At 43.0% G+C, this 23,342-nt stretch overlaps 1 long non-coding RNA gene across 2 annotated transcripts in view; it reads right to left on the bottom strand.

The window, feature by feature from the left end:
- The window catches only part of LOC142603499 (uncharacterized), a 274,639-nt gene that overhangs the window by 172,855 nt on the left and 78,442 nt on the right, over nucleotides 1–23,342 (bottom strand). For both annotated transcript variants that reach the window (XR_012837443.1, XR_012837444.1), the window contains exon 3: nucleotides 23,011–23,167. This is a non-coding gene — a long non-coding RNA (uncharacterized LOC142603499). The remainder of the gene's footprint in view (nucleotides 1–23,010; nucleotides 23,168–23,342) is intronic.

Below are 23,342 nucleotides of genomic sequence, written 5' to 3'. Positions count from 1 at the left end.
AAATAATAACGTGCACACCCCTGGCCACCTCATCCCTATCTCTGAGACTTCCAGTCTCTACCTCCAGCTCTCAACTTGGAACTGGAAAATTCTGTGATTATGTACCAATCCACTGAGATGTAATTCCTCCACCACTTTCTTCATGGTAAGAGATAGATTTGCACATAAAATGGTCAGAAATCACCATAGACATAAGGACATGAGCAGGTCCATTCAAATCCAGTTATGTGATGTGCAAGCTAGTAATGTTAATTCCTCCTATGTTCCTCACAATGTAGGACATTTATCACTAATAGTGTAATAATAATAATGAATAATAATGAATTCCACTGGCTGCAGAAACAATGGAGTGACATAGATGGAAAAAATATCTTCTTTTCCCCCTAGCTTGTTACACCTGCAAATATACCAAATTTAAAAACAATGATAATAATAATAGGTCCTAAAAGGCATTTTTCTGATTCCATCTGCACAAAGAATGAAGCACTGAACAGGAAATTCACAGTTCTCCATTTTCCAAAGGCACAGGAAAAAGATTAAAGAGACCAAGCAGTGAAATACTACCCAAGCCTGTCATTTGACCAGTAGGGAATGCTGATATTTGCAGAGATCCTTCAGGTCTGAGCTTTCTCACCCACTCGTATCACATTCCTCCTAAACTCTCTGCCTTGTTCCCTTCAGCTAAAAGGGCAGTTGCTAATCTATTTGTGCAGGGCTGACAATGAAGGCAACCAGATCACGCTCAGAGAGAAAACAGCAAAGGGTTTTTCAGCTCAAAGACCCAACATGGCATGTTGGATGCTGTTGGAAGGCATCTGCAGCGCTGGCTGTATTTACAGAGCTGCTGAGTGGTGATGGCTGGCTTCCTCCTGAACACGAGCCAAGCATCATGGGCGTCTGCTATTAACGAGCAAGCAGAGGATCCTAATGGGGCTCTTGTCAGGCTGAACAGTACACACAGTTTATTCTTCCTGCAGCCTCAGGGAGTGGTTACTGGATGCTGAAAGACCCTACGGAGCTGAAGGTGCCCACAGAGAAAGGGGGGAGCACAAGAGAGCAGGAGGCTCAATTCCTTGTGCACTGCCGCTTCAGGCAGGGCCCTAAATCTTTCTGTGCCTCTGTCTATCTGTAAAGTCAAGACGATCCTGCACATCTCAGAGAGGTGCATGGAAGCCACTAGTGCCTGCAACATGGCAGCAGGCGAGGAGTAATATAACTCACCTTCAAAAACTGCCTTGACAGCATGTCCATCCACAATCTTGCATTTTGATAGTATAAAGTAATTAAACACTAAATAGAACAGAAGTGCAAGACCATTGGTACCTCCAGTTGCCAAAACTAAACTGCAGCAGGCACCTGGGAAGCCCAGAGGGACATTCATGGTTGAGAACATGAAATGTAATTTCTACTAAAGTCAACTGGTCGGTTCCTCTGGTCACAGGGGTTACTGGCATGGGGCCGATGTCACTGACACCCAATCAACACACCACATTCCCATCCACGTACCCAAATCCATTTCCAAATGGAAATTACTATATGTTGTACTGCAGGGATATGAGAATGGAAAAAAAAATATGACTCTTTCAGACCTTCTGAGGATGACAGAACAATTGTTAGTCAGTTGTAAAAACACTGAACCAATTCTGAGGGTATTTCTCCCCCCTTACACTTGGGTAACTCAGTAGTCCAAGCACAAACTTAATCATACAGTGGGCTCATACACATGGTTTCTGCAACAAAACAGGGAAGTTGCACACAAACCAGCAGCTCTGTAGCTAACCTCCGAACTGCGTACCCACATTAGCTCACATAAGGTTTTTGGAATTAAACTGGGTTTTTGAGAAACTGGATTGTTAACATTTCAAGTTCCTCTTAAAAAAAAACAACCCAAGAAAATAAGCAAGTTTAAAAAAATAGTGGTGATTTAGATTGGTTTTGCAAGTGTGAAAAAAACATAACACAGGAGAAAGAAACCCCTAAGTGATGAGTAAACCCCAGGCTGATACAGAGGAAAGCAAAAGGAAGCTTACTACAGAGATGCAAAACTTTCCTGCATGACATGGTTCAGCCCCAGCCAAGCACCACGCACCGCTCGCTCAGCACCCCCCTCCCCTGGCGGGATGGGGAGGGGAACGGGAAAACAAAGGGAAAGCCCCGCGGGTTGGTGGGTTGGGGTAAGGACAGGTCACTGGGTTGGCAAGCGAGAGGGAAACAACAGCAGCCATGCTGGCAACGGGATGTTCACAATGCGTGATAACAGAAAGCAATTTACCGATCCCACCACTGCCGGGATGCTCAGCCCGTGCGGAACCCGCCCCTCCCCGACTGGCCCCTTTATGGTGAGCATGACATCACATGGTATGCAATAGCCCCCTGGCCAGCTTGGCTCACCTGTGCTGGCTCCTTGTGAAAATTAACTTTATCTTAGCCAGGATACTGCAACTCCAGGAAAGTGCTTCAAATCTCAAGAGGAAGTTCTCCCCACATTTCAAGACTACTCAGGTAGTTCTGTTAAATACTGTTTTAATACTTCCCAGTCAAATCTCAGCCAGAATTTGACAAAACAGGCTGTATTTGAGGCATTAAGAAACAAAAAGAGCAAAAAAACATTGACACGTTGACTGAGGTTTTCAGAGAACTCGAGAACAAAACCAGAAGCGAACAAAAAGCCCCAATTCTTACCTACAGAATTGGTAAGGAACTACAAATGCTCATTAGTAGTAAAGAATTAAACAACAACTAAAGAACACCCAGAATAGTCTTAAAATGCATATTCCAGCCAGGGGTAACATGGAGTATTCTGGGATTACTGTGCTATGTATGGCAACAGATTAGGTAGATTCATTGACTCTAAGGCCAGCAGAAGCAGCCTATTACCCAGAAAGTTAAATGTCATCGCCAGTCATTAGACTTTCTGCAGCCACATGGCTAAACTGCTTTCAGGAATAGACTTTTGCCTCAGCACCTCTTCAAAACTCACTTTGGGTCAGAATCTTTGAATGTTTCACCAAACATATAGGAAATAAATTGACTCTAGTCAATTTATTGACTCTAGTCAACATGATCCCACCTCTGCTTAAACTGACATCACAGCTAGGAATGAAGAATGGGAAAGAGACACTTTATGTTCTCTTTTTATTTGAATCCATTCAGCCATCCCAAGTGACAAAGAGGATCTGGGGAGAAAAAAAAGTCAGCCTTTATGAAGGATGTTTGACTGTCCAGATTACATCTAAAGCCAGTCTCACTCTCACTTCCCATCGTGCATTACTGAAACATCCCTAGCTCTACGAGGTATCGACATTTCAGCTCGTTAGTATTATTTACCACTGCAAAGTCAGCAAGAGCTTTAACACTAGCTCAAACCACAGAATATAAATAAGCAACTAGCAGATCATCTTAAGGGCTGGGTGGAGCCCTTTCCTCCATCCCCAGCACCTCTCCCTATCCACTGCTGCTGTGAACAGGGAAAAGGAGAGCTTGAGATGGGTTGCAGAATTTAGATTTATGCAACAAGCACCCATAATGGAACAATCTTGCTAATCTCTCCCTTTGGCCCACTGAGCCTCAAACAGAAGCACCAAGAACCAGATGCTCCTCTTTCTTACAGGGGAAAAACCAAAACTTTTTTTTAGCTTTTTTTAATCAAGTAAAACTTCACTTGTCTTGGCTTTTTTTTTTTTTTTTTTTTTTTGCCATTGCAGCCCTTTTACAAACTCAACCTTGTGGCTGACCAGAACCAGTCAAGCAATTAAACTTCAACTCTGTTGAAATCCACCTCCCTGGTAACCCAATAGCTCCCACTGCTGACCTTCTAGAAAGAAAATTGATGCACTTGTGCTTACCCAAGGAAGTATATAACAGAGAAGGCAATGGGTCATTTCAACCCACCACTTCTCATTCTGCATTTTGTTTGTGGAGCTAGTTTTCTACCACACAATTAATACCAACAGATACTGGACTTTCTTAATAGCACCTTTCTTCACCCAAGCAAAGTGTTCACGTAGAGAATACATATAAAGTACACAGGTATTTAGTATTACCAGTCCCACTATATTAGTGCATTATTTCACCATCTGGCTCCAAGCTCTAGTTAAAGTGCTGCTGATGTCTCATCGAAAGGTTTTAGCTGGTTGCTGTCATGACACTAAAACAGAGGCATTGTCTAAATTCTGATTTTCTTTAACCTCACAAAACAGTCCTTATCTTTTCTCCACTTTTTTTTTAATTTTGGACTTAATCCCTTTGATATTCATAAGAGTCTGTTGGCCAATGTTATACCTAGCAAGCTGTTTGTGGAACAATATACCAGCCCAAAAATTTGACATGAGAACTGGACCTAGAAAGGCAAACCACTCTCCAGTGATCAAAACTACCCTATATTTGCACTGTGAAAATAAAAAGAATCAAGTGTCTGATACAGAACAAACAGCATCTATAATTCACTAGCTAAAGAAAATCATCTCAGAAAAACGTTCCTCTCATGTCAGATCTTTTCTATAAGAGGACTAATAGGTAATTAGATTTTTTTTTCCAGCAGCCAAAGGGGACATCAAATTTTTCTCTTTTAGCTTCTAAAAAAAAAAAATCAGTATTCTTCCATTGATGCTGGAGCTGTTCTACCGTGAGACATACCATACTCAGCCAACATGTCAACAAATGCAACACAGCAGCTGCTAACATAATTTTATCTGTTATCTTTTCCTTCAAGAAATCTCAGCCTGTCTTTGTTTGCCCATCTGCTTAAAAAATAAAACAAACCACAATTAACACCTGCCACAAGAGCATCCCAAACATTGTTCATTTTCTATGTTCCTGAATGAAGATCTGCCTGGAATTTGAAGGACAAGCTTCATCTTTACACTGCTGCTCCACAATTAACCCTACCACCATCTCTGGCCCAAGCACAGCGTATGTGAAATACTATAGAAATTACCTAGCAAGGTGTTCAACAAAAACCACTGAACACATATTTGATCCTACAGAGACTTCACCACCACCAAGGCTGCTCCTGCAACACCTAAAACAGGGTTACTATTTCAGCTGCTACAAGAAACAGCTTGGGTCTTGACAAATTCCTGTGTGTCAGAGACAATAAATAGAATGATCCCAGAACAACTCTATCAGCAGGTTGCAGCTGTGAGAAGGAAGACTTCATCTAGTTTGATCCCCACAGTACTTCCCTCAGCTGTGCATGTTTATTTGGACTCCACTCAGAGATAAGGAGTAAAGTTTAAATGTATATTTGTTGTATATAACCATAATGCAATGGGCTAAGCTATTTCCCTGTGGATCAGGCCAGCAATCAGTTCCTAGCATATATTCCCATCCATATCCTCCAGATATTTTATTGGCTGGTCTATTCCATATTATGCATTACAGCAGATGGAAGGGATTGAGGAATACAATGTTAGTGGAAGATGCATGGCACAGTTTCACAGCATCAATTGGAAAGGCTCTAGGAACTGCCCAGGTTCTTTGATGGAGCTGAGTTTACTTTCAATGTGATACAGTGCTGTGTGATTCAGACTTGAAAAATGGCACCTGTGAAACACCAGGATGAAGATGTCTTGCAGTGCAGAGCAAATTCAGTTTTATGATTTTTTATTAAGGAGGTGGGAATTGGAAGTCTCAAGGACAAATCCTTCATGCAATCCCTCCTATCCAAGTAAGGACAGTATCATCAAGGGTGCACCTGGTTTCTCAAAAGGGCCCAGATAAGTTATTTCGCTACTTTCTGCCTCAACTCAGAGATTGGAACAGTGGACATACATGTGCACATGATGGAAAGGAGAATTTTGTTATTGTTGTTGATTAATGTTTACATAGCCCTTTCAGATTCCACAGGAAAGGTGCTCCAGATTTGTGAGACAGTCCTAAAAACCCAACCACACAACAAACAGGACCAGGATGTGAAGAAGCACCTTCTTGAACACTGCTTACCAACCATTCCTAAACAAACCCATCATAGGATAAACAAGCAAAAATGCACTAAGCAAAGATGGATTCAAAGATCAGCTTCAGCAGAGAAGTCATTCTGCTGATCTTTCACAGCCACTGAATACAAAATTTTCTTGAATTCAATTCCCTACCAAAAAAAAAGACCCATAATTTCAACCAGCTGCAATGACTTCTGTTAAGGTTCACAGCTTTCTATAGGAGGAAATGGATTCAGAAGAGATGCTCAGATTCCATTGGCCTCCATAGTTTTGATACAATTAGAGATGTTGAGAAGCCGATTGTCCCTTTGTTTCCCTTCGTTTTCTCTTTGTAGACTCAGAGAAGCATAATCCTGAATTGATAGCTTCTCCAAATGCTCAGGCTATGATTTATCAGTCCAGGAGGCTGCAGTGGAGAAGTAATTGCATTAGCACTGCCACTGATAAATAGTGCTTTCTTCAGACTTACGAGCCGCTGAGGGCTAATTACTACTCAGATTCCAGATTCCGTTTGGCTTTAATCACAGGGTGAATCATCTCCTTCCAAACATGGCAGATATTAATGGCAGCACATTTATCCTAATTAATCTTCCATGGGGAAGGCCTTTTCTTTTAATTAAAGACATGAAAATGTGCAAAAATGACAAAAGAGCACGTGGCCAAGTAAGGACAAGAATCAAAGCACCTCGGAGGATGGTGAGGATTGTTTTCACAAGGAGATAACGTAATGAGCCATATTCATCCTTGGCATCTGGATTTTGACCTTATTAAGCTGACACATTGAGACAAATTCATCTTCAACACTTCAGCTAAGGGAAAGTGGTGTTGATGAAGGAATGGAGGACCCACTTTAGCATCATTGGCTTTGTGGCTTAGCCATTAGTACTCAAGCCCCCCCAGAGAGCTACAGCTCAATAATGATCATATGCAAAAGCCAGAAAATCAACAGGTTATTTGGCTGCAGAAACCTCCTGCTGCCATCTGTCAAAACATAAGACAAAGAACAAACACCAGAGCTCAAGACATGGTAGGATCAAAATTTCCCATCAAATCTAAGCAAAAGTAACATTTCACTAAACGCTTACTAGTTCCTAAGAGACATTCTTCGACCTATGAAACAAAAGTTAATAGGATATAATATATCAGCTCTTATAAAGCTTGCTACTGGGAACATTGTTCACAAATACAGGCTCAGATGTCAGTCACTCTGCTGGGAACTAGATGCTGAGAACATGAGCTTCTTTCAAAGGCAGGCCTCACATAGGTGTCCTGTGAGCAACACACAAAATATGTTCTGTGAAATATATGTTTCTGTGAAAAATCAAAGATCCTGTCTAGATTATGATGTTTTGCAGCATCAAGAATTCCTTTAAATTAGAAGTGAATCTATGCTCATGGCACAAAACCGTCTTCAGGCAGACATAACTTTTCCTATCCTGTGTCTCAGACAGGCTGTGAAGACCAAAAGAAAAAAAAGAAGTCAAGAATAGCAAGAACAACTCATCAGTCGCCCTATTACATTATTTGGAGTCAGCTGTCAGATTGCTTACCACCCTGTATGGTCAGTTGATAAATAATCAGCTAGGGTCTGAACAGCGGGGTTACAAAGAGGCAATTATTCTCACAATGTGAGCAGGTAAGATGGTGGGATAACATTTTCTTTGAAATTTCTCATAGTATATTTAACTCAGAAGCTGTTTTGTTCTTAGCATCTCCAGTAATTGCAGAGACCCTTACACAGTGCTATCCCTGGGGATTTTACCTACATTTGTACCTTATGGCTTCCTCAAGCAAAAGGCCATTTGGTCTGCACGTTCACGTATCGCTCTTTCAGTTTACAAAGAGCAGAAAACCCTGTTCAAAGACTCTCTGAAAGGAGACCAAGATGCAAAACAGTTCTTGCCCTGACCTAGCATATTTTAAATATCACAGCTCTAGTTTAACCTGATGGTTACGTGGTGTTCCCAAGCACTGAGGAAGTGTACCTACTGGTACATTAAGTGAGATTGCAGTCAATACTTCTAAAGTGCCTGTTTATGCTGCAGCAGAGAGCTGATAAACAGCCTTGCTTCTAGTTTCTCTTAATTTAGAATTCATTACATCTCTCTTTCCATGAAAGATAAACCAATAGCTGCCCTTGACAGCTGTTTTCTTTGGGGTCATTCTCTCCATCCACCCATCTACTCTTTCTTCGGGGGGTTTTGCTCACTGTAATGCTAGCTCTATCAATTTCATTCAATTCTTCCAGCACAATCTACAGGGACTGAGGAGGACAGCAAAGCCAAATGCATTTAACCATTTCGGTACCAGGTATCAGTGTGGACTATGATAATCAAAGGAACTGCGGGCAACAGCAAGAGCTCTATCACAATAAGGAGTATCAGTAAGTGAGAAGATTATGCCAAAAGGTGAGACACTCAGCAGGATGCCAGCTGGATTGACATGAGATGCTTTATTTTGCTTCGGCTCATATTGCAGCTGGCTGCAAACTCTGCCAGGGTCTCAGCTGGAGATTCAGCCGTGTTAGTGTGCCAGGTATACACACAGGGCACATCCAGCCTTTTTAGAGCAATTATTACTTTCCAGGACTCTGATTTATAGTCACAAAAGGACAGATATGACTGCTTGAAGAGCATGAGAATCCCTTATTATATCAGTGGTTCATGTAGCCCAATATAATTTCTCCAACAGCAGCCACAGGAGATGCTATTTACAGAATATGAAGCCTGCGTGATCCTTTCCTCAGCATATTCCACGAACACACACACACCTGCCTACTCCCTTTAGTATCCAATTCAGAGACCAGTTATTTGTGACATTATCTTTTCCTTTTCAAGCCTGCTGATGTCATTTAAAAAGCTCCTCCAGTTATTCCCTGCCTGAAGAAAGCTGCTCAGGTGGGAAGCTTATAAAATAGGAAGGTAAAAGATAAGTCTGGAGAACAAAGAGGGCAATGGAAGATGAGCAACCTAAACTATACCACCCTCGATAGTAACTCAGGAGTATAGTAAAAAGAGTTCCCAGTGCCCAAAGTCTGGAAAACCAGCCTGACACTGTACAGAGGGTTCCCAGCGTCCCGCTGAGGATTTAGTGTCTTCATTCCTACAGTGACACCGCACAGCTACAACATCCAGATTATAAACACCTCAAAGAGGATGCAGAGGCAGTAACCTTCATATTGCCCCTGTGAAAATGCAGGGATGTCCTTGGTAGAACTTTTCATAGTACTGTGAGAATCTCATGATTCCTTGTTTTAGGAGGAGCACATACTATCCATAGGTTTCTCATATTATTCATTTCTCAGCCACCTCTTCAGCATCACAAAAGATGGGATACACAAGAAACCTCCAAATTATTTTTTCTGTTCACAGCTGAGCTTATTTGTGCTCATATACTGTGATCAGCATTTGCTCACTGAAGCTGTAAGAATTTCTATCTGAAAAACCCATGGTTAACAAGAGGTAATCTGGGATAAATTAGTGCAGAATGGCAAGAGCAATATTGACAAACCTTAGATAGCCAAAGTCCCAAAATGCTGATAGCAGCAATAGAATTTAATTAGGTTTCTAAAGTAATCAGAAAACAGAGTGAGCATCAAAAGGCTTCCAACTACACCAGGACTTAAAAGGAGAGTGGGCTAGGTCTTGCAATTTGTTATTCTTCAGCTTGAAGAGACTTCAATAAAACCACTACAGGCGTTTTAAGCTGTTTTGTCAGGGACATCCCAGAACTCCCTCCTGCCATTACTGGAACAGTTTATTCAAACGTTTACTCTCTGTCTGGTTGATTTAGACTGTCTGATACTGGCATTGTTCCCAGCTCAGGTGATTTGAAAGTTTATAGGGACATGGTGGACTCCAAAAAGCCAGTCCCTGACTCTGCACCAGCAATCCCATGAGCAGTCTTCAATCTCAAGGGTTTATGGTTAAAGAAAACTGGTGGAGCAATCTCTGAACTAATCCTGGTAAAGTTTCTGCAGCAGCACTGTTCTGTCCCCGTGTCGGTCCTGTTCTACAAAGAGGGGCATGGGGCAGAACATCGATGTGTCTGACTTGGGCCCGATAGCTGTAAATTGTTTGCGGCCAGATCAGAGATCAGTGGGGAGCAGGAAACAATCCTTTCTGGCCTCCTGCTGTCTGTACACCAGTAAATCCACCTCTTACATTATCAAACTAGAGATGCCAGTCAAAAAATATCTGTTCCCCTCCATCCCACACCCCAAAAAAAGTGACAGAAATGCCACCAAATATCAGAATTGGGAATGGTATGCCAAGCCCATCTCTGCAATGCAAAATCCTGCTGCCAGAAAGCAACATGTGGGGAAAATGAACTATTAACTGAGCCAAACCTGTCCACTCCCTCAATGAAAAGGGAGCAGCTACTGTTCCTGTGGTGGATGGGAAAGACATCTGCAGTTGTATGGCACTGGAAGGAGACCACGTTCCTTGGCAGCAAAGCCTTCCCCTTTCCTCGGCTGTAATAAAAAGCCACCTCTCCCTCTCTCCTTACCAACCTCTCATTAAAGATTGAAATGATCCCCAAGCAGAGCAATGTAATTAGGATCTAGTTCCTGGGAATCACTATCAGTTTGCTCACACTGGCTGGTAAATAGCTGAACATCTCCATCCGCCTGCCAGGCCACGACAGAGTTTCCAGCGTCTTTTGCCACCACAGCATGGCGGCTCCCAGAGCTCAGGAGGAATCCTGTCTGCTAGCCCTCAGCACAGCCCAGCTTCTAGTGTTCTCCTGATAATACAAACTGCCAGACAGCATTGTTAATTAGAAAAGCAGCCCTGATGCAAGAGAGTAGAGATTAACCCATTGAGTCACCCTTTCCCATTTCCCCACAGAGGAATAATCTTGTTCAGAACCTCTTTTCACTGACAAACTCCAAGAAGGGAAAGAAAACAATGGTTGACATTACTGAGGCATATTAGACCTCAATAAGACACTGCACTCTGTATGGTGAACAACCACAATACTGTTCGGAAAGGCTCCTCTTTTAGAGAAAAGAGGTGGTACACAACAGCAGGGGATCCAGCAGAATCCTTCAGTCCTCCTTGATCATACAGATGGACTGAACCTGGAAAGCAGGAAATCTTTCTTTCCTTAAGAAAGAAAGTGTGACCTCAGTCATGTCCTTTTGCCTTCTGGATCTCTTTTCCCACCCAGAGATTCAGGAATGGTTGTAACAACTCAGATGTTCAGTCAAAGGTCCCAACGTGATTACAGAAACACCACAGCAAATGCCCAAATCATTTAAAAATATATCTCTATTTCTAAAAACTCCTGTGTTGCTTGGCAGAGATCTAACCAGTCTACATTGTGGTTCCCTTTTGGCCTATTAATCTGTTTTTTCTTCCTATTAAAAAAATGCATTCAACCATGTTTAATACAGCACCATCATTGGTAACTGGGAACCCTGATGTCCTCCAGCTGTGACGTTTTGCTCTTGTGGCATGGATTTAATCCTCAGAGTTTCCTTTATCTTCAATTCCTTGTGCCAGTTTTATTCCTCATGTTACTCCACTAGCCTGTCCTGTTATTTATGTTGTGTGATCAACTACTGCACTGCAAACATTGCAGTACGGTGATGTATAAAGGCTTTTTTTGTTTTAGAGGGTGAGCTGACTTTTCTGAAGTGCACATAATGAAAAATTGCTGGAAATAATCACAGCCCTTGCCCAGGTTCAAAATACAATTCTGTAAAATATTCAATACGAGTTTTACTACAGAGATCAGAACCTTGGCATTTACGTCACACCTTAATCTGAAGTGAGATAAGGTTGTATCATCTGCCATGGATCCATTCCTAAGATTGGATAGGAAACTGATCTACAACAGCTGTAGTTCTTTTTCTTTAAGAATAATTTTCTTTCCAAAGAGCTAGAATGTGTCACACCATTGCAGGGGGTGAAGAAATGAGACTGCAAGGATCAAATGAAGGTGGGGACATGTTAGGCTGAGGATGAGCCAGAGGTCAGGGTGGGGAGGTCTCCTTGTCTGTGCAAGAGTTCCCATTACTACAAACATTTTAAATCAAACTGCATGAGTTACTAGAGCAAGCAAGATTAGAAAAAAACCTCAGAGGGCAGAGAACTGACCAGTTCATGCCTTCCTTTTGAAATGCCTATAATTAGGTCTTCCCTTTACCCTATTATCATTCATTTTATTATTGTAAACCATCACACCTACGTTCGTCTCATCCATTCCTCTAAATACAATTAAACACTACTAAAAACTCCACTTTAACAAGAAAAACAAAAAGCAACATTATCTGCGCACACTACCCTCACTTGCTCTCTCTGCTCCAGCAAATAGAAAACCACCATGCTCAAATTGGCAGCCAAGATGTTTGCAGCTCTTTTGAACTATATCTTTAATTTCAGATGCATCCAGCTTCAAAGAAACATCAGTTTCCCATCTGCATTTTATCTCTCAGGCTCAAACAAGAACTCTGGGTTAAGAGGAGTAGATCCTTGCTCTATCTTTTTCAGGTATTCTTCAGGGCATCAAAGTTTCATTTGAACCGTTACCTTAGAGTCAAGAAATATATTGCTTATGGATCTCCAGGGAAAATGACACAAGTGAAAGTTATTAAGTGCACAGCCTCAATATTTGTCCATCCCTTCCCAAAGAGACACAAGACAAGGCTACTTGCTTCCTGGACAATAACTGGTCAATCATTTTAAAGCCTGAGGGGGAGCAAAAGCACTAACTGAAGTATTAAAGCAAAGCATCGTTAACAGCACTGTGTGTTCATGGGAGCAACATAATGAAAAGGGAATATTTATAGCCAATATCAGTTTATGCAGTGAGCACATCTGCCCCTACCTGAAAGCCCAATTCTGAGGTTTATTATACCTTAAAAAATGGTCAGACCTAGACTTAAACCTGAGTACCTTCATCAGACCGCGCTGTGCATGGCATGTCGGTATCACATCCTAAACTGCCAGAGACAACTGCTTCACTGGCTGTACAAAATCAGCAGAAATCCTCTGTTGCATCATTCCAGGCAGACAATAAGCCCTTTTAGTATTATTTTTTAAGTCTAACAGCTTTAAGCACACACCCCGCTCCTCCCTATGCTCCCCCCAAAATGAAATCCTGCTTAGAACCCCCTACAGAATTAGCATGCTACCTGCCCAGCTCGTGGCTCAGCAGCACCATGACCTTCCTCAGGTGAATTTTGCTAAGACACAGGTAGAAAGCAAGTTATCAGCATCACCATACAACAGCGTGCCCAGGTTCAGGGGGCTGCACAGGCTGGCCAGAGCCTGAAATGCCAGTTGATTTGGAGATACTTGCTGAGTTTTCCTTGTCAGAGGTGGAGGAGGCCACAGGCACATTGAGGACAAACCTGAAACTAAAAGCACAACTTTGGAAACACAAGAATGGAGAGCTGTTTACAAATTTTATACATTTGGGAATTTATCACACCCATAGTTGGTAGCTGACAAGTTGACAGCAAAACACAGAAGCACACGGTAGATTATTTTCAACCAGCTTATTTTTGCAGCCAGAAGCAGCAGCCAAGCTTGACAATTAACAGCCATCATGTTCAGAACAGATACCAGCAAATTAACTGATTTTTTTTTTCCCCCCATCCTCCTCATGCAGTGCATCCTAAGGTCTGTGGATACAAACAGAGAATAAAGTGGACGCTGAAGGGAAAAACGCAAGGTCTCATTTACAATGCAGTCAGAAGAACTGTAGGAAAGGAAGGATAAAATATTATTGCAAACTAACAACAGCAGGAAAATGGCATGAGCCATAGCAATGCTGCTGATAATAAAGCAGAAATTATCAGAACAGGAAAGTCAGCTTTTTTCTTAGTGTATTTTGGGGTTCTCAGCCTTTCATTTTATGTGTAAATGCCTCTTCTTTTACTCCTTTTCCATGTTACTTCTCAGCCAGATTGAGTCAGATTTATTCTAGCTGATCAATAGCTATGTGTTTAGAGTTTCATAGGAAAAACTCTTCCTTTAATTTGGGGTTGAGATGAAGAGAGCCAGTACAGGGGAAGAGGACTGAGGAGGAGCTGGAATTTGTTCTTCACCATTGGGGCTAACAGAAGAGCTTCACAAGCTTTAAAGCCAGACATAACCGCAGCCGTGCAACATGACAAATGCAGGCTTTGTTTCACTGAGCTCAGTCCGAGAAGCTCATGCTAATTAGTGCAATGCTACAACTTCCCAGCTCTCAGTCTACCTGTCCCAAACACCCCACCACCCAGAGATCCAGGTTTAAGGCCTTCAGATGGATGGTGCTAGAAACAGCTGCAGCGTTTATTAACACTGCAAACTCCTAACACCCATAGGAGAGAGGCAAGTCTTAAACCAAAAAGAAAAATCAATGAGATTGTAGTCCAGAGAACCTTTCAATGTAGGTTATCAAATAAGGCACCATTCTTTGACTTTATTTTCAGTTGACTGACTTCTCAACTTTCATTTCCCCAGCAAAGACTTTAGACCACTGCAAATAAAATCTCTTTACAATAGGTCGCAAGCTTAGGTAAACTGCTATTCCTTATTACCACCAACATCCATTCCTGGCACATAGCACTTCAGTCCTGTCTTCAGGAAAAAAAAATTATGCACAATGAATCTTCTTGTGACCTTTAGTGTAAACTTCCCACAGCAAGAAGAATGCTTGAGCTCTCTTGGCCAACGCAGGCACGCTCAGCCAGCACAGGAACTAGCTTGAGACATTGCCCTTTAGGCTTGCATCATTTATCAAGATAGGAGGCTGTCAGGCTCCTGCCTGACATGCACTGGCTCAGGAAAGGGAAGCAGTGGCAGTTTACCTGAATAAAATAATAGCATACAGCTGGGTATTTTGGCAGGAGAAAAAAATCTACACAGCAAAATTATCCTAATGAAAAATTGGACATACTTGCTGAACAGAGGCACTCTGAAGACCAGAGAGACCATTATTCTAACCCAGGGGAAGCACACCCTTGAGAGCAGTTTGGGTGGGGTAAGAGCAAGAGCACAGGGAGAATGCCTAAGCCTATGTTTAATGCATTAAGAGATTTCAACCCATTAACACCTCATATCCCCATTTCACTCACGTTCTGCCTCTCCCAAAAGAGCCTGAATTCCACCATGAACTGTAAAAAAGGAGGGGGAGCATCACCGAAGGACACACCTAGGTAAAAGTGTCTTTCCCCTCCTTGCTCCTTTTTATATTTGTATAGAAAACCAAAGACTACTTTTCATATTTACTCAGGGAGTGAAGGCAGTAATCCCTCCCACAGCAAATTGTATCACCTGGAGCATCTCACACTACCATCTCACAAAAGCTGCATCAAACTCAGGAGGGATTAATGCTTTTCCTTTAATTTACAATACTTTACAACATGAATCCAGAACTCCTTGGCTTATGCTTTGTACTCAAAAGGTTAAATTATTTCCTTTATGAAGATGCTTGGGGTGTGAAGAAAATAAATGGGTGCAATAAAAATAAATCAGCTCTTGCTTTGTTGGTTAATGCATGTAGCCTTGCCTATTGCCTCATTCAAACTCCATCCTCACAAAAGCTTTGGAGAGCAGAGAGGCAAACTTAAAATAAAAAGGACAGCAGAGAGAGAGCGGAAGGGGAGAGTAAAGGAAGGAAAGATGAGTTTTCAGATGAGATCTGAAAACAGATGGTGAGTGACTGAGGCACAGAGATTCATTGTTCTTGCAGAAATAACTCTGAACAGATTATTAAAAGCAGCCCATCTTATACTGTCACACTGATCCACAGGAGTCTTTCCTAGAAAATCTAGCTGCTTTCTCCCCCATTCCCAGGACACAGCTTTCTGCAATCAGTTCCACAAGTAACCACATCCTTTCCTTTGACATCTTCTCTTCCCTTTTGCCCCTGCCTTGTTCTGGATGTGGCTGTGAGGGTGCACTCAACCTGCCTCATGCCACCTCTTTACACCCCAACAGTGCAAGCAAAAGTAGTCTCAGGACTTCTCCGCTTTATTTCAGGACCCTGGCTGGCAATCTAACAAGGTAAGCACATAGTGAAGCTTTTCCAAGTGCTCAGATACAGTGTTGGAATATAAGAACATGAGCATCAATTTTAAATTCTCTGCATAATTGAGCACAATAGATTTGACTCCTAAAACACATTAACACAAGATTCAGATCTGCTTGACTAAGTGTGACAGCCATTTACTGCTGAATCTTGCCCTGGCCGCATGAAGGTCAAGGCACATACACATTTTGCACATATATATTGTCCATCTTTGCTAAAACCAAATCCAGTTTCTCCTTAACTGGAAGCAGGACTTTGATGGCTTGCACGGAAAAAAAATCAGAGCTCCTTGGTTAGGTTTGAGGGAACTCTGCAGAGAAGACTTGACAACTGTAGTCACCAGCAAGACTATGTAGACACTTAGAGAAAGGTATTTGCCTAGCTTCATGAATTCATTCCTAAGATATAGGCTTTGCTTAGATTCTTGATCAACTGCTCCATCAACCTGACTGTCATCCAGAATCTTGACACTCCTAAAAAAGAATAAATTATGGTCTAGGCAAGGAATTTTCTCTTGTTATGCCTTCTAACACCCTCAGAGTGGAACACAAGCTGTGTGTACAAGTTGCTGAACTTATGACTCCCTGTGCCGTGCTTAGCCACTGGAGCATAGGTATAAATTATACTTAGTGGAACAAGGCCACGTACAAGCATCACAATTTATTAATGGGGGATTTAAAAGTGACTTTCACTTGCTATAGGTGTAATGCCCAGCCTTATTTCAGCCTTTCCAATGGAGGGCTACCTTTCTGAAAAGATTTAAAGCTTTTCAGATAAGATTTTCCTTTAACACAAAGGAGCAGAGCAAAGGAGATATTCCCCCCAACCACACTGATTATGATATATGGCAGGTGGTAAAAAGCAATTTCTAAGAGTATCAAGTACATTTTCACTCAGGTCCTCACTTGAGGAAAGCTGCATTGCCTGCCCACTGACAATTGATTTGCCAGGTTCCAATTTAAGTAGCAGATTGCTAGTTACCCAGGCATTTCACATGCCTTGCATGGTCACTTATGTCAAAAACAAAGTCCTTTTTGGATGCTCCAGAATATACCGAAGAGGTAACTGGCAAGTCTCAACACCTTCAGGGCATCCTTGCTTGCCACATCTAAACATTGCCTTCAGTATTTACTTAGTATCACTTCATAAACAATTTCAGGAATGCTCTAAGGGTTTGAGTTCTAAAGCTCTCTGAAGATTTTTATCTTTTCAACTGGATAGCAAGTTCTACCAACAGATCTAGGGCTCAAGGTTTGGCATCATGGATGGTGCCCTGCAACAGCCCTGGCACGTAGCTGTGTACTACTAACTCAGAGAAGCAAAGGCACCATATGTGGAAGACCACTTTGGACTTTGCTCCCTAAAAAAAAAAAAGGGCTTAAATCCTGTCAAGGTATTTGGATAGACTGTCAAGAGCAGCCTATGGGATCACAAAGGAATTGCCTCAGAGGCAGAAATACCATCCATATTTCTAGCCTCTGTCCAAGCCACTGAGCTCTCCTCCCTTCACTGCGTGTGTAACAGAAGGGATAAACAGAGCCACTGACATGTCCAGACTAACCCCTCAGGTATCCAAACCCAGGCTAGGACCCATTCAAGTACTATAGACACCTCAGGAGACAACACATTGAGAAAGAAATTTCAACACCAGAACCTCATTTAACTCCATTATTGCTAGAGCTGCATTAGTCCAGGCCAGGATCTACTTATGCCACCAGGCTGTGGAGCCTGCTGATCACCAGCCATCTGTGACTGCAGCCTCATACATGGTGCCAGTGAAGAACAAACTGCGATGGATGGTTTCTCTTGCTTGAAAATACATCCTAAGAGAGCTATTGGTTGTCCATTGTACCATTTAGCTGCAGGGGCACTCCTGTATCGTGTGACCATCCCTGTCTTGTGCCATCCACAGCTTTCACAGCATTACTGCTGCCTGACCCTGATCAAACCTCATCTTGCCTTTTCTCACAGCATGTAGCACAGACCCCCAACTCCACTTGAATAGCATTCCTCACCTGCTCTTGGCTTAATATCACCCTATATTCCTCCAGTTCTAGACCTCTCCTTTCCCTCAAGGCCCTTCTCAAGTAGGGAGGTAAGAAACAAATAACCTTTAACTCGGGGCATGTCCTCAAAGATTCCCATTTCCAAAGATATTTCTATGAGAGTATGGAAAGGCTTTTGTAGCTTTCCATGAGACTGCTGCTGCTGTTGTCTGAGAGAAGAAAGTCTCTGCAGAGAGACCATAAGTCACCGGATGTACGAGTAGGAGGAGAGATGCAGAGGGGCAAGTCTCAAGCCCAGTGCCAGTTCTGGGAAGGGAGCCTCAAACAAAAAGCTAGCAGCTCACAACCATCTCCCTGCCCTGTGAAATCCAGGGGCCATCCTAGCAAAGCTACACAGTATAATCACATTTCATTATCATACAAGGAGACCCTCTGAGACATCAGCATCAGCCTTTTCATCAAGGCTATCCTTAACATGTAACAGGCAGAAAGAATAATGTCTCCATTCACAATAGCAAATATTTGCCACACTTGGCTGCAGAAGGTCATCCCAGCTGTTATACACGGGCTCAGAGGAAAAAAACTATTGATAAGCAGCTATTAAGTCTTTCACTGATGTCTCAGCAATCTCTGCTTATGTTCCCATTCTGCAAGGGCTATAACCACACGCACAGATTTAGCCAGAAGAACAAAACCAGCCGCTCTCTATGGGATTATTCAGATGCTGACTTGGTGCCCTGGAGGGGCTGAGACAATATTCACGCAGCAGTGACTGATGAGAGAAAGGAAAGAAGAGGCAGAAGGATGGAATAAGACCAAGAAGGGAAGAGCTAGAAGTCATCTGCAAACTTCTGTTAATCACATTGAAAGGCAGCATGCCTCTCCCCCAAAAACCTGATAAAAACATTGAGGATGTTGCTTTCAAATGCTTCTGGTTTTGTCACAACTCAAACCTTCAGTACAAGCATCTGAACACAGGAATGTTATTAGAATGTTATCTTGTTACAAAGCTAGAAGAAAAAAGGTAAACTAAGACTGAACACATCAGCAACGAGGAGATTCAGATTAATTTCAATTGAGTGCTATTTTTTTTCCAGACCTTTCCTCAGCGAATGTGATAAGCCTCATATAAATGATCCAGCCACCCAAAAGCTGTTTGAACCGATACGTTTTCACAACCAGCAGCTTGATAAACTTACCTGGGGATTTGAGGTTTTTAGGTTAAGTGCAGTCCTTAAGAAATTTTACTTCCCATGAGAAATTAGCTCTTCTGGAAATTATTGAATCCTTCACTGTTTTTCTAAGTCTTCCAATGCTGCAAGTGCCAGCAATGGATTATATACCATCTCTTGAACCGCCATAAAAATAGCTGGAAAAATCACCTTAAAGTTGTGTCTGTCTGCCATAAATCCTGCTATCTGGCACCACTCAGCTGAGATCATCTTTTTCCTCAAGAGTTACTCTGGGTTTGTATGGTTGCACAGGTACACAGCATTTGCATAGGGATACAAAGTAGTATTTTCCCTGGCTTTTTTGATCTTGTTTTATTATTGATCCTGATAAGCCTGAAAAACAAAGGTCACACATTGAACCTCCAGATGCAGCAGGCTATGCGGAGGTCACCAAAAATCCTACAATGTTCAAGTTCCTTGGGGGTTTTTTGTGCTCCCCCCCACCGTAAGATTCCCTTTCCTTAAGGATTCTCATTTCTCATGTCTTCATGTACCACCAGACTCATTCCTGACTACTTTCAGAGAGCCGTCTTTGCCTCCTCTTCCTGACCACCGGCTCTCCACTCTCAAGTGCATACTCCCACTGACTGTCAACTGAGTCAAAACAGCAATGATTTTTCTGCCTTGAGCACCCAAAACTCTGAAAAAATTCTCCAAAGTCATGGACTAAGTCAGAACTTGAAGTGACACCTCTAGGAGCTCAAGGTCTGTGGACCAACATAGTCCTTCACATACTTTCAGCAGAGCCAGACAATTGCCACTTCAGTTATTGAGGACCCTTCATAACTGACACGTCATTAGGTGAGCTCTCTGCAGGTCTGTTTTCACCCAACCTGAAAGATTCAGATTTGTACTTTTTTTTCCCCTCCAGCAAAACATTTTAAATGACTCCATAAGCTCTTGAAATGCCTAAACAAGGATGCAAGGTAGCCATCACTTTGTCATTATTTTACTTATTCTTGGAGAACAACTGTCTGTCTTCCAACAAAACAAACTGAAAAATGCCTGTACCTCATGTTGGCCAAACAAAAAAAGCCATCGGGTAAAAAAAAAATAATCATTAAAGCAAACTTCAGCTTTGCTGTGGGCAAAGCCTTTCATACAGCTTGTAGACACCACTATCCCAGGGATCTTATTTTTATGTCACTAACCACTCCAAACACATGCATGGACAACACATGTTGAACAAAATAGTCCATATGGCATCCCTTATACTCAAATGGAGAGGGTTTTACAGATGCATGCTCCAAGGCGGCAAAACTGGCTGCTGGGCAGGTCCATTGCTGACCTCTGATGGTCAGAGCCAGACTTACATGGCCAGGGAGAGTCTCCAGGACAAGGTGGAAGGATCCTCCACCCCTGTGTTTGTCACTCCTGCAGATAAGAACAAGCAGCTCCTGAGCTGTTAATCTCAGTTTGTTAATCTCCCAGCTTGCCTAGTCATGAGTTTGGGGTGAAAAAAACAACTTGGAAAAAACCCTCCTTTAACTCAACTGTCTCTTCTTTGCAGAGACCAATTTGAACAAAGTCTTGGATCACAGAGGCAGGAAGAAGTTACAAGTCAGTGACAAGACCATCCTTGAAAATGGATTTGAGGGTCCCGTGCTGTCCTCAGACCTCACCTGACGGCAGTGAATATGTTCAGAACACACTAGTGCCCAGTTATATAGCACGTGGGGGGACCTTACTGTCCAGTCTTCTCTCTGCTCAGCTACATCAAGCTCAACAATAACAGTACTGAAGCTGCTGAAACTCCTGTCCCAGCAACCTCACAGCTGGTTCAGGAACTCCAGTCCAGATATGAATACTCAAACTGGGATCCACCATGACTGGTAATTAGATATGGCCATAATCAATGTTTCCTCACTGCAGAGGAACACACCAGAAGTCTTTAAACAGGAAATATGTTCCAGGGGGTAGGTACTGGAGAAGGGGTCAGGCATTTCAGACCAACTGCTCCCTCCCCACCCTGTTCCTCCCCCCTCCCCAAAAGTCATGGGAGCTAAAATAACATTTCTTTCAGCAAATGTCAGAAGAAGGAACTTTCATGACTCATCAGCTGTTGTTTTAGCCTGCAAGGGACTATAAATTACACTAATTAGAACATGGTATTTTTCTTGCAGTTATACAAAACACTGTCTCTTCCTGTGACATCTAAGAGCAGAGCCATCAAGCAGGAGCGTGCTCTATACGTGTTTTAACTAGAATCCACAATTCACTTGCATGAAAATCCTCTGAGCAGCAAATTGGTGAGAGCTGGCAGAGTACATCAAGAAAGCTGTGCTGAATTATGAGAGGAGGGAGAGTGAATTAGTGGCCAATCAAACCTGTCTAACCAGAAAGGGAGCCATTCTTTACTGTCAGGGACTATAGCACCAGTATCACTTTCACTCTGAGGAGAAATAAGGTAATTTATGGGGTCTACAGTCACTCACACCATCAGTCCATGCGGATAAGAAGTTTAGCATTTGTGACAGTGTGTTTTCTGGGAGCAGATTATTTGCATTTAGCCACATGCACAATCCTAGACAAGCCAAACTGAAAAGCCTGGCTATAAACTGTCACTTCAGTTTTCAAGCCTGAATTATCCCAAAGTAAAAGCAGAGATTTATTCAGAGCCCAACATCCTAAATCTGGCAATTACAACAGGCTCCTGCAGAGCCATTGCCCTGACTCACCTTCCAGCAAAACTCCTTGAGGGACAGACACAAAAAGGGGCTTTTCTGCTGTGCAGCTAGAGCAGTGCAGTATGGACCTCTACTCTACACATCCCTCAAGGTGGGTATGTATGTGAACATTGTGCCTATAGAATAACTGTGCTGATGAGGAGGGAGCTGCCCTAAAGCAGAGCTGCTTCTTGCAGTGCCCTATTCATCACAACAGGGTTTGTGGGCTTTGGCTGATTTTCCCTTTCCAAGAAGGGCCCGAATTGCCTCACCCACAAAGGTTGATGGGACTCAGTTGCCCACTGATGGTATAGCTGAGCCCAGAGCTGTGGGGCAGGCTGGAGATGGATCTGAAGCAAGGAGGGAGACTACTAGTCTTGGCCAACAAGGTATGTATCAGCTAGATCTAGTCACACATCTTTGCCTCAAAGCTGTGCTTCTTCTCCTGGAGAGACAATGTCCTTCCTCAAAACAGGGCTTCCTGGTGTTTCACATTTTAAGGAGTTTATTCAGTTCATCACTAGTTATTTTATTGATTTTAATAAAAATCTTTTGTGCCACTGTCTAGAAGCAACAGAACATTTACATTTTGTATTGCTACCAGGCCTCTCAACAATGAAATCTTTTGAAAAAAGAAAACCCACTTTTTTTTGGTTAACGAAGGAATATCACCTTGGTTGCAAAGGCACTGCGCAGCCCAGAGCCCGAGGCAGGACTCTGCCTCCCTCCAGAAACTCCCGACCCAAACACTACAGCGACGTCACCCGCTTGCGCTTCGCACGGAGATCGTAATCCAGGGGACGGAGGGGAGCAACGAGGGGCAGAGCCCTCAGATTAATGCTGTGCTAAGAAATAAAAGCCTTTGGCGCCGGCAAAGCCCAAAGGAGCGTTTCCCCAGTTGTTTGGAGCAGGGACCTGCAGGGGTCCCTCTTACTGCTCCTTGCAAGCCACCACCACGGCAGCCAAAAGCAGCTGGAGAGCGAGTGCTTCAGGGCAGCTGTTATAACAGCCTTCCCTCCCACCCCGGGTGGGGGGCACGGAGATGGACCCAGCTGCCTGCAGATGCCTCCCCTGGGGCAGGCCCCACAAGCGCTGGCTCCCTGCCCCACCACCCGCAGGGATGTGCAGAGCTCCTCACCTGCACCACCACCACCTCCGCCGGGGAGAAACAGCCACGTTCCCTTCACCCTTTCTGCTGAAGTTAGCAACTCAAGGAGTTCAGCAGTATCTGGCGGACATCTGGCCACTTGGATTTCCAGACAATGACTCATACACACATCCTGGGACAGCAGAACCTGCGGCATTGAGAAGGGATATTACCGAAGGTCCCACTTTCTCTTGATTGTGCAAGCTTTAATTGGCACCTGAGCCTCTTTTAGACCAGACAAGCAAGGAGCTAGTTTGAGTATTACGTTCAACCCCCCCCCAAAAACAGCCCCTCTGGCAAGGCAGTAATGCACCAGCAAGGGG

Source organism: Balearica regulorum, chromosome 12 (assembly GCF_011004875.1).
Source record: "Balearica regulorum gibbericeps isolate bBalReg1 chromosome 12, bBalReg1.pri, whole genome shotgun sequence".
Taxonomy (NCBI): domain Eukaryota; kingdom Metazoa; phylum Chordata; class Aves; order Gruiformes; family Gruidae; genus Balearica; species Balearica regulorum.
Note: the sequence above shows the minus strand (reverse complement) of the source record. Positions and strands in the feature narration are given on the sequence as shown.